The sequence below is a fragment of the Canis lupus genome, chromosome 1 (assembly GCF_048164855.1).
Source record: "Canis lupus baileyi chromosome 1, mCanLup2.hap1, whole genome shotgun sequence".
Classification (NCBI taxonomy): Eukaryota; Metazoa; Chordata; class Mammalia; order Carnivora; family Canidae; genus Canis; species Canis lupus.
Window position 1 is genome coordinate 59,699,972 of NC_132838.1, and position 15,828 is coordinate 59,715,799.

A 15,828-nucleotide genomic window follows, 5' to 3' on the forward strand; every position below is an offset into this window, starting at 1 on the left:
GTCACACAGACTTGGATCTGAATCTTGGATCTGTCATTCTGGTTGTCCTACCGTAGGCAAGTTTCCTAATATGTCCTGGCCTCTATTTATTCATTTATGAAACAGGATAACAATGGAATGTATCTTATAGAGTCTTGGATATTCGAACAGAATATAATAAAACTCTTTAACAGGTGTATGACATATAATGAGTACTTATTTTATGATAACCATTGATAAGCCAGACTGACCAAGAAAAAAAAAAAGAGGAAAAACAACTTACAAATATTAGGAATGAAGGGGGATATCCCTATATACCCTACCAACACTTAACTGGTAGTAAGGAAATACAATGAACAACTCTATGCACTAAGTTTGGTAACTTAGATGAAATGGTCAGATTTTTTGAAATATATAAACTGTGAATGTTTATCTAAATAGGAATAGATAGCTTGCATACTCCTATACCTCTTTTGAAAATTGGCTATATAGTTAAAAATCCTGCAACACATAAATCTACAGACTGAGATGACTTCATGGTGAATTCTACCAAACATTCATGAAAGAGATAATACCAATTTTACAAAATTTTCAAAAATACAGAAAAACAAGGAACACCTCCCAACTCATTTACTATAGCTAGCACTATTAAGATACCAAAACCAGATAAAGGTATATTAAAAGAAAACTACAGACTAGTATCTCTCATAAACATAGACGCAAAAATCCTCAAAAAATACAAGCAAATCAAATACTTAAAATAACAGATTATAAACAAGTGGGATTTATTTTGGGATTACAAGGTTAATTTGACATTCAAAAATTAAACAAAATAATACACCACATCAATAAACTAAGGAAGAAAAAGCAAATGACCACCTCAATATATTCAGAAAAACACTTGATAAAACTCAACAATTATTCATGATTTAAAAAAAAAAACTCTCAAAAAGCAAAGAATAGAGGGAACTTCTTCAGTCTTATAAAGGGTATTTACAAAAATCGTACAACTAACATATTTAATTGTAAAAGACTGAATGCTTACCACCACACCCACCCTCATTCCCAAGATCAAAACAAGGCAAGATGTGCTCTCATCATTCTTATTCAAAATCTTTGTGGAGGTTCTAGCCAGTAAAATAAAGGAAAAGAAATTAACAACCATCAGATCAAAAGGAAAAAACAAAACTTTATATTTTCAGACAATATGATTATGTATGAAATTCCAAAAAATGTACAACAAAGCTACTAGAACTAAGTGAGCATAGCAAGGTTGCAGGATATATGTCAATATATAAAAGTCTGTCATATTTCTATGTACTAGAAAAAAAATTTTAAACTCCAATTAAAAATAATACAATTTATAATAGCACCTGAAAATATGAAATACCTGGGCATAAATCTTTAAAAATGTGCCTTGAGTTGAAGCCCCATGTTGGGTGCAGAGATTACTAAAAAAATAATTTTAAAAATAAAAAATATGCAAGATCTATATGCAAAACTACAAAACAGTGATGAAAGAAATCAAAGACAACTAATTAAATCAAGAGATATTCCATGTTCATGAAATTGAGAAACTCAGTATTTTAAAGGTGCTTCCTCGGGCAGACCCGGTGGCGCAGCGGTTTGGCGCCACCTGCAGCCCGGGGTGTGGTCCTGGAGGTCCAGGATCAAGTCCCACGTCGGGTTCCCTGGATGGAGCCTGCTTCTCCTTCTCTTTCCTGTGTCTCTGCCTCTCTCTGTGTGTCTCAATAAATAAATAAAATCTTTAAAAATAAATAAAATAAAATAAAATAAAATATAAAATAAATAAAATAAAATAAAATAAAAATAATAAAATACAATTTAAAAAGAAAAAAAAAAAAAGAAGGGGATCCCTGGGTGGCTCAGCGGTTTAGTGCCTGCCTTTGGCCCAGGGCGCGATCCTGGAGTCCCGGGATCGAGTCCTGCATCGGGCTCCCGGTGTGGAGCCTTCTTCTCCCTCCTCCTGTGTGTCTGCCTCTCTCTCTCTCTCTCTATCATAAATAAATAAATAAATCTTAAAAAAAAAATCTTGATTTTAAAAAAAAGTAAAAATAAAAAAAATAAAATAAAGATGCTTCCTCAAATTGTTCTATTAATTGTCCCTAAAGATTCAATGCAATTCCAAGCAAAAAAAAAATTTTTTAAAGATTTATTTATTTGAGAGAGAGAACACAGTAGGGACGGGGTAGAGTACAGAGGGAGACGGGGTCTTCAGCAGAGTGTGCGCTGGGCATGGAACCTGATAAGAGCTTAATCTCAGCACCCTGAGATCACTACCCAATAGGAAACCAAAAGTCAGACTGTGCCACTCAGGCGCCCCCTCAAAAAAATTCTAATGGGATTTTTCTTTTTATAGAAACTGACAGAGTGATTCTACAATTTATATGGAGAAGCAAAGGAAATTGAAGAATCAAACCAAAAAACAAAGTAGGAGGTCATGATTTAGTTTCCACATTTACTACAAAGCTACAGTAACCAATTCAGTGTGGTACTAGAAAAAGGAGAGACAGAGAGAACAATGGAATAGAGTCCAAATACAGGCCCACACATATCTGGTCAAGTTATTTTTGATAAAAATGCAAAAGTTATCCAATGAAGAAAAGATAATCTGTTCCACAAATGTGTTGGAATAATTGGATAGCCTTATGCAAAAAGAAAAAAAAAATCAACCTTGATCCATACCTCAAATGTGATACAAAAATTAACTGAATGAAAGAAAAGATCTAAATGAAAAATATAAAACTTATAGATGAAAACTCATAAAAGAAAATACAAGAGAAAATCTATGTAAGTTCTTCTGTTTTCCAGTCCAGCATTTAAGGAGCTCAGAGGTTGCCACAAGTTGCCACTTGTTTAATAATAAGTAAAAACCTGAACAAACTGGAAAATCAATAATTCTTCTAAGATGCATTAGAGAAATGAGGTCATGAGGCAAACCAATGCCCTCAAAATTAGAAAGATAGAATCACAACTTACCAGAGCTGATACCTCCATGGGAACCAGTAATGGTATAAGAAAACCTGAACTGTAATTGATGAATTGCTGGAGGCTCAGTGTGGATAACTCTCAGAATTACAATCTCCATTCATGGGGGACCCTCACACTTTTGTGAGTTTTACCTCCAAGAGCCCTCCCAGGTTAAGTATCACATTAAGTATCAGCAATTTTTCTCTGAAACTGTAAGCAAAGAGATGGAAAGTCTACGAAAAAAAATTTTTAAAAAATTATAGAGGTCAAAAACACTGTAAAATAAAGGAAGAATGCCTTTGATGGGCTCATTAGTGGACTGGACACGGCTGATTAAAGAATCTCTGAGTGTAAAGATAGTATAAGCTTCAATGGAAACTTCCAAAACTAAAAAGCAAACAGGAGAAAAAATGGAAAATAACAGAGCAGAATACCCAAGAACGTGAGACAACTACAAAAGGTGTAATATAAATGTAATGGGAAACCAGAATGAGAAGAAAGAGAGAAAGGAAAAGAAGCAACATCTGAAGCAATAATGACTAAGAATTAGTCATGAATTGATTAATTAATGTCAGACAACAAACCATGGATCCAGAAAACTCAAGATAACACTAGACAGGGCAGCCCCCAGGGCAGCCCCGGTGGCGCAGCGGTTTGGCGCCTCCTGCAGCCTGGGGTGTGATCCTGGAGACCCGGGATCGAGTCCCACATTGGGCTTCCTGCATGGAGCCTGCTTCTCCCTCTGCCTGTGCCTCTGCCTTTCTCTCTCTCTGAATAAATAAATAAATCTTAAAAAAAAAAAAAAAAAGATAACACTAGACAGGAAAAATGTTTTTTAAAAAACTACATGTAAGCCTGTCATATTCAGATGTCAGAAAATCAAACATAAAGAAAAAATCTTGAAAGAAATCAGAGGAAAAATTCAACTTACCTGTAGTGGAGCAAAGTACGCAGGTAACAAGAGTAGAATTAAATATTCAAAGTATTGAGAGAAAAAAAACCCCAGTAGTCTAGAATTCTGTATCTTTTGTGAAATTACCTGCAAAGTGAAAAAAAAAAATAGACTTCCTCCACAAAAAAAATTTCTCCAGGTAATTTGTTGCCAGGAGACCTGTCTTGCAAGAAATGTTAAAAGAAATTCTTAGGGAGAAGAAAGTGATATAGGTCAGAAACCCAGATCTACACAAAGAGACCTGGTTGGCTCAGTTGGTAACTCTTGGTTTTGGGGTTATGAGTTTGAGCCCCACATGGGCTGTAGAGATTACTTACATAAATAAATAAACTTTAAAGAAAGAAAAAAAAGAAACTCAGATCTACATAAGGGAGGAACAAAGGAAGACTAGGTAAAACTACTTCTATTTTTCTTATTTTTAATTAATCTAACAGATAGTAGTGTGTTAAAAATAACAGCAACAATGTATTCAAATATGTATGCTTATATATGTTTATGTTCAAGTAAAATGAATGAGAGCAAGAATATAAAGGATGAGAGGGAGGAATTAGAAATATATTGCTGGTTGTAAGGTACTGTGCTACCTATGAAGTGGTACAATTGTTATTTGAAAGTGGACTTGGGTTAATTGTAAATATATATCGCATACTCTAGAGCTACCAATTACAGGACTAAAAAAAGAAGTATAATTGATACACTAAGAAAGGAGAAAAAAATGGAAGCATATAAAATGCTCAATTAAAACCATAAAAGGCAGAAAAACAGTGGAAGATAAAAACAGGAACAAACAACAAGGGCAACAAATAGAAAATGCTAACAAATATGGCAAGTATTAATCCAGCTATATCAATATTCACTTCAAACACCTATAGTCTAAATATACCAGTTGAAAGATTATCACCGTTGATGAAAAAAGACCCAACTATATATTATCTATAAGAAACTCACTTTTATTTTTATTCCTTTTTTGAAACCCACTTTAAATATAAGGACATACAGATTAAAAGTAAAAAGACAGAGACAGATATATCATGCAAACACTAATCCAAAAAAATATGGGAGTAGCTATATTAATTTCAGACAGAACAGATATTAGGGCAAGAAAAATTATCTGGGAGGCAGAGAAGCATTACATAATGAAAAAAGGGGGTCAAAACTGCAAGATGATATAACAATCCTTAATATTTATGGGCCGAGGAATATAAGAGGTAAGAACTAGTGGAACTCAAAAGAGGAGTAGATTATAGTTGGATACTTCACCACCCCTGTATCAGAAATGGACATATCCAGCAGGCAGATAATCAGAAAGGCCGTAACTGAACTCAAAAGTACCATCAATCAACTGAATATAACAGGCATCTATAAACAACTTTATCCAACAACAGCAGAATGCATTTTTTCCTCCAGCACCCATGGAATATTCACAAAGATAGATGATAAAACACACCTTAGCAATTTATAAAAGAAATCATAAATCTTCTCTCAGACCATAATGTAATTAAATTAGAAAGCAATAACAGGAAGACAACTAGAAAATCCCAAATTACGTGGAGATTAAACAACACACTTTTTTTTAAAATTTTTATTTATTTATGATAGTCACACACAGAGAGAGAGAGAGAGCCAGAGACACAGGCAGAGGGAGAAGCAGGCTCCATGCACCAGGAGCCCGATGTGGGATTCGATCCCAGGTCTCTAGGATCGCGCCCTGGGCCAAAGGCAGGCGCTAAACCGCTGCACCACCCAGGGATCCCAAACACCACACTTCTAAATAACATATGGCTCAAGAAAGAAATCTCAAGAGAAATTTAAAAATGTTTTAACTAAGTCACAATAAAAACATAAGTTATCAAAATGTGTGGGATACAGGGAAAGCAGTGCTTAGAGAGAAACTGATGGCACTAAGTGCATATATTAGAAGAGAAGAAAGATCTAAAATCAATAATCCAAACTTCCACTTTAGGAGACTACAAAAAGAAGAGCAGATAAAATCCAAACCAAGCAGAAAAAAAGGTAATAGTAAAAATTTCAGCAGAAATCAATGGAATTGAAAACAGGAAATCAGGGGTAGCCCTGGTGGCGCAGCGGTTTAGCGCCACCTGCAGCCCGGGGTGTGATCCTGGAGACCCGGAATCGAGTCCCACATCGGGCTTCCTGCATGGAGCCTGCTTCTCCCTCTGCCTGTGTCTCTGCTTCTCTCTCGCTCTCTCTGAATGAATAAATAAATAAATCTTAAAAAAAAAAAAAAAGGAAACAGGAAATCAATAGAGAAAATCATTGAAACCAAAGGGTATTCTTGACAAGATCAATAAAATTATAAGCTAAGAAAAAAAAAAAGAGAGAGAGAAAAGACACCAATTACTAATATCAGAAATGAAAGAGGGGGGCATCACTACTGATCCTATGGACATTAAGCAGGTAATGAAGAATTATTACAAACAACTTTACGCCCACAGTTTGATAACCTAGATGAAACAGGCTAATTCCTTGAAAGACATGCTGCTAACTCACAGGAGAAGAAACAATCTGAATAGGGTCATATCCCATAAAGAACTTGATCAATAATTAATAACTTTCAAAAACAGAAAGTACCAGGCCCAGATGACTTCACTGGTGAATTCTACTAAACATTTTTTTTTTTTTTTTTTTTAATGATAGTCACACAGAGAGAGAGAGAGAGAGGCAGAGAGGCAGAGAGGCAGAGGGAGAAGCAGGCTCCATGCACCGGGAGCCCGACGTGGGATTCGATCCCGGGTCTCCAGGATCGCGCCCTGGGCCAAAGGCAGGCGCCAAACCGCTGCACCACCCAGGGATCCCTCTACTAAACATTTAAGGAAGAAATGATACTCATCCTCTACAGTTTCTTGCAGAAGACAGAAATAGAAGTAATACTTCCTAATTCATTCTATGATACCAGCATTATCTCCATACCAAAATCCAACAAAGACATTACAAGAAAACTACAACTTATGTTTCTCATGAACAGATATAAAGATCCTCAGTAAACTATTAGCAAACTTCTACTTGCTTCAGCAGCACATATACTAAAATATTAGCAAATAAAATCTAACAATGTATAAAAAAAATTATACACCATGACTCAGTGGGATTTATCTGAAGTGTGTAAGGCTGGTTCAACAAGCAAAAATCAACTGATGTTATCTATCAAACTGATAGACTAAAGAAAAAAAAAATCACAGAGCAGACTCAGAAGCCCATTAACAGAACAGATAATGAAATTGTTACATATTCATACTGTGGAATAAGACAGCAATAAAAACTGAAGTACAGCTAAATAAAATACAGATAAAATATTACAAACATAATATTGAGCAAAAGAATATTCTCTACAATTTCATTACTGTAAAGTAAAAATATCAGGCAAAAACAAAATAGTGCAAATAGACCTGACCTACAAGAAATACTAGAGGAATCTTTCAGGGTGAAATGAAAGAACACTAAGACAGTAATTCAAGTACACATAAAGAAATGAAAAACACCAGTACAGTTAACTACATAGGTAAATATTAAAGATGGTATCAATGTAATTTTTTGATAACTCTCTTCTTCTGATTCAAGTAAAAACTACAGAAAGCAAAAATCATAAAACTGTGTTGACCAGCTTAAAATGTATAAAGATGAAATTTGTATGACAATAATAACACAAAAGAAGGTGGAGGGAACAGAATTACATGGAACAAAAATTTTATATACTATTAAAATTAAATTAATAGTAATCTGAACTACTTAGGTTTTAGATTAAGATGTTATAAGAACCACCAAGATAATCACTAAGAAAATAACTCAAAAAATACAGTACAAGAAACAAAAGGGTATTAAAATGATACACTAGAAATTAAGCACAAAAGAAGGCAGTAATGGAGAATATTGCAACAAAGACATAAGCTGTATAGAAAACAGAGTGGAAAATAAGCATTCATAAATCCTATCAGTAAGTACATTAAATGTAAATAAACATTTTAATAAAAAGCAGTTTGTAGAATGAATACAAAGACTTGATCCAACTATGTACTGTCTAAAAGAGACACACTTTAGACAGTAACCAAAAGGGGATTACAGTGGCTATGCTAGTATCAGAGAAATATTTTAATACAATTAAAAAAATACATTAATGTGAGAATAGCATTCACAAGTGAAGATATAATCACACTGGCTTTTGCACTAGTTAGATAACATCTACAGCAGAAGTCAGCAAACTATAATCTGTGGGGCAAAATCTGGCCCAACCACTTGTTTTTGTAAAAATAGTTCTTTTGGAACACAGTCATGGTCATCATTTACTTACTGTCAATGGCTACTTTCACACTACATAGCAGAGGAAAGTAGTTGTGACAAACAATGTATGACCCTCAAAAATCTAAAATATTTATAGCTGGCCTTTTACAGAAAAAAAAAAAAAAAGGTTGCTGACTCTTAATCTAGAGTACTAATGTTTACTTTGGGGACATCAAATTTTAAAAGAAATACTAATAAAAAGAGAAGGGTAAACATAATAAAGAACAAGGAAATAATGTCATTTAAAGACTAATTTACGGCACAGGGTACGATTAGCCTGAAAGAAAGATTTAGAGAAGAGAAAATAATTTTTACGTATTTAGAAAACTAGCTTTTAGAAGAGAAATTAGACTAATTGGGAGTAGCTTCAAAAGAAATAGAATAAAGGATAAAAAGCACATGATCATCTCAACAGAGACAGCAAGAGCATTTGACAAAATTCAATATTTCTTCATGAAAAAACAACAAACTAGGAAGAGGAGGGAACTTCCTCAACCTGATAAAGGGCATCTATAGAAAACCCACAACTAAACATCATTCTTAATGGTGTAAGACTGAATGTTTTCCTGCTAAGATCAGAAACAAGATAGGGATAGTCACTCTTGCTTTTTTTTTTTTTTTTTTTAAGATCTATTTATTTATCTGAGAGAGATAGAGCACACACGTGAGGAGGAGGTAGGGGCACAGGGAAGAAAGCATACTCTCCACTGAGTACCAAGCCCCACACTAGTTGGATCCCAGGACCCAACCTGGAGACCAGAACCTGAACCTAAGCCAAGAGCCAGGAATTCAACCAACTGAGCCACCCAGGTACCCTACTCTCACTATTTCTATTAAACACTATACTGGAAGTTCTGGAAAGGGCAATTAGGCCAAAAATGAAATAATAGGCATCCACGGGGGAGGCAAAGAAGTAAAACTATCTCTATTTGCAGATAACATAATCCTGCATGCAAAAAATCCTAAGGAATCCACTAAAAATGTATTATAAGTAATAAATGATTTCAGCAAGGTTGAAAGGCTACAAAATCAATTTTTAAAAATCAATTGTATGCCTACACACTTTTTAAAAAAAGATTTTATTTATTTATTTAAGAGAGAGTGGGCACAAAAGAGCATGAAAAGGGGAAGGGGCAGAGGGAGAAGCAGACTTCCCCACTGAGCAGGGAACCTGATGTAGGGCTGGATTCCAGGACCCTGAGATCATGACCTGAGCCAAAGGCAAACACTTAACTAACTGAGCCACCCCTATACTTTCAATGAAGAATACAAAAATGTAATTAAGAAAATAATTCCATTTACAATAGCATTAAAAAGAATAATATACTTGGGCGCCTGGATGGTTCAGTGGTTGAGCGTCTGCCTTTGGCTTGAGTCGGGATCCTGGGATCAAGTCCCACATCGGGTTTCCCACAGGAAGCCTGCTTCTCCTTCTGCCTATGTCTCTGCCTCTCTCTCTTTGTCTCTCTCATTGAATAAATAATATAATAAAAAAAAGAATAAAATACTTAGGAATAAATTTAACAAAAAAAAGTATACCCTATACCCTAAAAACTATAAAACACTGTTGAAAGAAATTATGGATGACTTAAATAAACTAAAAGATATTCCATGCTTAATGACTGGAAGACTTAATATTGTTAAAGACGACAATATTCCTCAAAGAGTACTACAGATTCAATGCAATCCCTATCAAAATCTCAATTATCTTCCTTGCACAAATTGACAAAGTGATCCTAAAATTCATATGGAAATTCAATGCATCCCAAATAGCCAACATAATCTTGAAAAAGAACAACTACAAAGCTACAATAATCAAGAAAATATGGTAATGGCGTAAGTATATAGACCAACAGAACAGAACTATCCAGAAATAAACCCATACATTTATGGTCAGTTCATTCTTGGGGGAAAGAATAGTTTTTTCAAATGATACTGCTGGGAAATTGGAGATCCACTTGCAAAAATACGAATTTGGACCCCTACTTCACATCATGTACAAAAAAATAATTGAAACTGGATCAAAGATTTAAATATAAGGTACTAAAAGTATAAAACTCTTAGAGGAAAACCATCCAGCAATTCTACTTTGGGTAATTATCTGAAGAAAACGAAAACATGAACTAGAAAAAGATACATGCACTCCCATTGTTGGCTGCAGCATTATTACAAAGATCAAGACATGAAAACAACTTAAGTGTCCATTGATGGATGAATAAAGAAATTGTTGTATATATACAGTGGAATATTATTCAGCCATAAAAAAAGAATGAAATCTTGCCATTCACAACATGGATAAACCTTGAGGGCATTATATTAAGTGAAATCAATCAGACAGAGAAAGACACTGCATGATCTCTCATACATGTGGAATCTAAAAAAGCTCATAAACATAGAGAATCAGGCTCACAGACACAAAAGATAGATTGGTAGCTGCCAATCTATTGGTGGGGAGGGAGAAATGGGTGAACCGTCTTTTTTCTCTTTTTTAAGTACATTGAATAATTTGTAATAAAAAACTTCTAAAAATGAAACTACTAAAATTCTTGAAGAAAACAAAAATACATGTATAAAATGCTTAGAAAAAGAAAAAAAAAACAGGTGTAAATCTTCATGACCCTTGATTATAATGGCAGTTTTTTTTAAGAAAGGACACCAAAAGAACAAGGAAAAAAAGCAAAACAGATAAATTGGACTTTATCTAAATTAAAAGCTTTTGGGCAGCAAGCCACCACCAAAATTAAGAAAAAAGAAAAAAAGGAAAGAAACCTCACAGAATGGAAGAAAATTTTTCTGAACCTGAAAGTCTCTGATAAGAAACTTGTATTTAGAATCTACAAGGAACTTTACAACTCAATAAGACAAAAACCCAATTTTTTAAAAGATCAAAGGACCTGAATAGACATTTCTCCACAGAAGATATACAAATAGTCAATAAGCAAACGAAAAATGTTCAACATCTCTAGCCATCAGGTAAACATAAGTCAAAACCACAATGAGGGGCAGCCTGGGTGGCTCAGCGATTTAGCGTGGCCGTCAGCTCAGGGCCTGATCCTGGAGACCCGGGATCGAGTCCCACATCGGGCTCCCTGCATGGAGCCTGCTTCTCCTTCTGCCTGTGTCTGTGCCTCTGTGTGTGTGTGTGTGTGTCTCATGAATAAATAAATAAAAATCTTAAAAAAAAAAAAAACAAAACCCACAACGGGATCCCACTTCACATACAATTCGTGACTATAATCAAAAAGACAGGGGCAGCCTGGGTGGCTCAGCGGTTTGGCACCTGCCTTCGGCTCAGGGCGTGAACCTGGAGACCCGGGCTCAAGTCCCGCATCTTTCCTGCATGGAGCCTGCTTCTCCCTCTGCTTGTGTCTCTGCCCCCCACCCCCGTCTCTCATGTATGAATAAATAAAATCGTAAAAAAAAAAAGACATAATAATAAGCCTTAGTGAGGACATGGAGAAATTAGAATGCTCATACACTGTTGGTGGGAATGTAAAATGGTACAGCCACTATGGGAAAGAGCCTGGTAGCTCCTCAAAAGGAATTACCATATGACCCAGCAATTCCACTCTTAATTAAGCATATAACCAAAAGAAAGGAAATACAGGTCCTATGCAAAAACTTGTACACAAATGTTAATAGCAGCATAGCTGTTACTAAAAAAAAAAAAAAAATTACTGTGTAATCATACTGGTTCTGAATTGGATTCTTTATATGCTGGATTCAAGGCTTTGGCAGGCACAGATTCTATCAACCTAAAATCTATCAGTATTTACCTGTTAGCTCCTTTGTGAAACCATTCCCCTTCCTATCCTTTCTAGTTTTTGGCCTTTTCCACATGCCCCTGCATACAAGCTCCCCAATCTCACGAAGCCTCCTTTCCTAGCTTCTGTCAAGCGAGGCTCCATCTAATGCTGATTGTCTCTATAGTAACCAACTAGAAATGCTGCTATGCTTAGCAGTGGCTTTGTGCAAGTAGTGCTCTAGCCTAGAGGTTTTAAAGATTTGAGTCCTTTTTCTATTTATCACCCATTTCTCCTGATACTGGAGAAAGAGAGCATCTGATGATGAATGAGAGAGGTAGAGGGCTAAAGAGAAAAAGACTGAATGTAAAACATGAAGGAAGCTGGATGAGTGGAGACTGAGACCAAGAGGAAAATGAATTTAGAAGGAGCTTTGTTTCATACAGGAGTAAGAACACATGGTAAGAAACTAGATACGAAAAGCAGAAAATAATTATTAAGCATTTCCATTCATATTCTTCTGCTCAGAACCGATATAATGATATTAACATCAACAAACTGTCAACAGCAAACATAATTACAGTGCTTTAGAAAACTAACTGATGTATGTCACTGATAGCTCTACATAGGGTGTTTTACAGTAGAGTCCCATTACGAATAGGGATCAGAGAAGTGACACCAAAAGAACAAGGAAAAAAAGCAAATCAGTTTTATAGTTTATATCTTCAACAAACTCGTAACCTAATGATGGATAGCAGTAACCACCAAACAGTGAAACTGTTATCAATGAGGTGGAACACAGAATGGGGAGAAAGGGTCATACTTTATGTAACAAATATGGAAACCTCTTAAAAAAAAATATAGGGAGGCATTCTAGGATGTGTAGCTCCATCCTCCCCCAGACATCCCTTCTGCAACAGGAGGCTTGACCTCTGTAGTGCCTCAAGGGGGAGACTCCCACAGCTCTGCCTGGGCTGAGCCTCTCTTCTTACTCCCCGTATATACTATATACTACGCTAACCTCATTCATGGAGCTGGGTTCCTCAAGAATTCATTAATCAAGATATTACTACCATGTCTGCCAGCCTGTGGGTTCTTCAGGAAATGATACCAATTGCTTTTTCTACACATAAAGGCCACTTTAAATATCTGACAGAGGAGAGCAGAGAGGCACTAGGTCAGCAATAACAAGAACAGGGTTTCTGAGCACCAGTGTCTGATTCTGGGAATGGTAATACCTTACCCTCCCACCATACCAGGATGTTTTGAGGCCTAAAAGCAGGTTATTTAATAGTTCTTTGCAAAGGATAAAGCATCATACCATATATAAATATACACATGCTCCGTATATATGCACCATATATATACACACACATACTACACACATGTGCGCACACATACACACATAGCTTTTATTGTGATACCCTATTTTGCCTCCCACAGAACTTTAACAATAACTGGTTAAAGTTGCCTCTAATACTTTCTATTGTGTACCATATTCACTTGGTTACAGTTATCTTTTTTTTTTTTTAAGATTTTATTTATTTATTCATGAGAGACAGAGAGAGAGAGAGTGAGTCAGAGACACAAGCAGAGGGAGAAGCAGGCTCCATGTGGGGAGCCCCATGTGGGAATTGATCCCGGGTCTCCAGGATCAGGCCCTGGCTGAAGGCAGCGCTAAACCGCTGAGCCACCAGGGCTGCCCTGGTTACAGTTATCTTTCCAATAAATTCTATGTATGTTTTATCTTTGAATAATCCATAGAGCCTAGCACAATTTCACATAATAAATGCTCTCTCAATATAATGAGTTATTATTTAGTTATTACTAAATCATTTAGGATTTATTCCTTTTAGAAATGTAAACTCCAGCAAACCTCAACATTCTACATTTATATAGAAAATCTTATTTAAAACTGTCATTAAATGTTGACATCCTATAACTAATAACTGGAAGCCCTTTAAACTAACTAAAGATCATACTACAACAAGCCTTACATGAGAATTTTTTTAAAAGATGGGAACAATAATGCAAGTGTCTCTTTAAAGAGAATTAAACGCAGGGCTAATATAATCACCCCAGGTAGAAACCCAGGATTTGAACAAAAGCAAGAGGTTAGCACTTCCATTCCTATGATAACTTCTGCAGTAGACAGGAGCTGAGACTTGATTTAAATCTTAGTTATAATACACTTTAATTCAATATATTTTAATTTAATTCAATTTAATTCTAGTTCATTTTAATTCACTCTTTCATCTTGTTTTGTGTGTGACCTCAATTTAATTTCAAGCTTAAGATTCTTAGAAGCCCTCTGCAGAGAAGCTTTGGAGCAAGGAAGCAAGCTGCATCTTGTCCCTTCAGATTTTAAGATGTACGCCCAACACCAGTAGGTACTTTCTCTGAATAGCTACAGCACACCACTCCACACCCCGCCATAATCTATTGGCCTGGTTAAATGACCACCCCATTTCACACCACAGAAAGCACTTGATAACAGCCCAATAACTGGATTAAATAAACCTGGATTGCCAAATAAGCCTAATTATGAGGGAAAATAATTATAGCTGTATTTGTTTGCCAGGGCCACCATCATAACAAAACACCAGCCCAGGGAGCTTAAGCAATGTAAATATATTTTCTCACAGTTCTGGAGGCTAGAAATACAAGATTAAGGTATCAGCAGGGTTGGTTTCTTTTAAAGCCTCTCTTTGGCTTGCAAATAGCTTCCTGCTTGCTGTGTCCTCACATGGTCTTTTCTCTGTGTATGCTACCCTTGGTGTCTCTTTTTATGTCCAAATTCCCTCCTTGAGTAGGGACATCAGTTGACTAGATTAGGGCCCCACTTTAAGGAACTCATTTCAACTTAACCACCTCTTTAAAGGCCCTATCATCGATACAGTCACATTCTTAGGTACTGAAGACTTAGGGTGTCATCACATGAACGGGGTGAGGGGACAAAATTCAGCCTATAACAACAGCTAACTAGGTTCATTTATCTCTGTTTGAGGCACTAGTTTAGGCTTTGTTCATCTTAGAACCCAAATGATCTCTTTCAGCCATCCCTCCCCCATGTAATCCGTACAGAGAGAAGCAATTTTGGAGATTATATTCTATGTAGCCCTCCAAGCATCACATGGACCCCCCCTTGGGTACTTAATAAGTGAAGACACTCATGATGCCCCCATCTGCTACAACACGGTTAGCTCTTTGAGTGTCACCAAAAAGTTGTCCAGCGAGAGATCTCCTAGATAGTCTCTAAAACCAGAGTAATGCTTTTACAACATTTTTTTCCCAGTATGAGACACCAGTTCATTTGAAATATGCCATGGCACATCCTGAATCCCTTTGACTTATCTTGTAAAATATTGTCAAAGGTGAAGAAAGAAACTATTGGAGAAAGTGCTCAAAGGCTCTTTAAGATTTCTGAGGAGCAGTAATAAAAGAGTTAGGAAGGCAACATGAGAGGCCCAGAGTCAATGCTTGTGGCTTCTAATGGACTACTGAGGAGGGTCATTTTCCCCTTAATTACTATTGTATATGACATGTTAAACAAAAGGTTTTTTAAAAAATAAGCCAGGGGATCCCTGGGTGGCTCAGCAGTTTAGCGCCTGTCTTTGGCCCAGGGCGCAATCCTGGAGTCTCGGGATCGAGGCCCGCGTAGGGCTCCCGGCATGGAGCCTCCTTCTCCCTCCTCCTGTGTCCCTCCTCTGCCTCTCTAGGTCTATCATAAATAAATAAATAAATAAATAAAGAAATAAATAAATAAATAAATAAATAAATAAATCTATCTTTAAAAAAAAAAAAAAGCCAAACTAGTGGTATTCAGATAGATTTTTTTCAGTTCTTGACGTTTCAAGTTTTATGGAA

The 15,828-nt window shown here is 36.0% G+C and overlaps 1 protein-coding gene across 12 annotated transcripts in view; it reads right to left on the reverse strand.

Annotated features, from left to right (window-relative positions):
• MCM9 (minichromosome maintenance 9 homologous recombination repair factor) overlaps positions 1 to 15,828 on the reverse strand; it is a 123,976-nt gene that overhangs the window by 65,060 nt on the left and 43,088 nt on the right. The gene's annotated exons all lie outside the window — the stretch shown is intronic.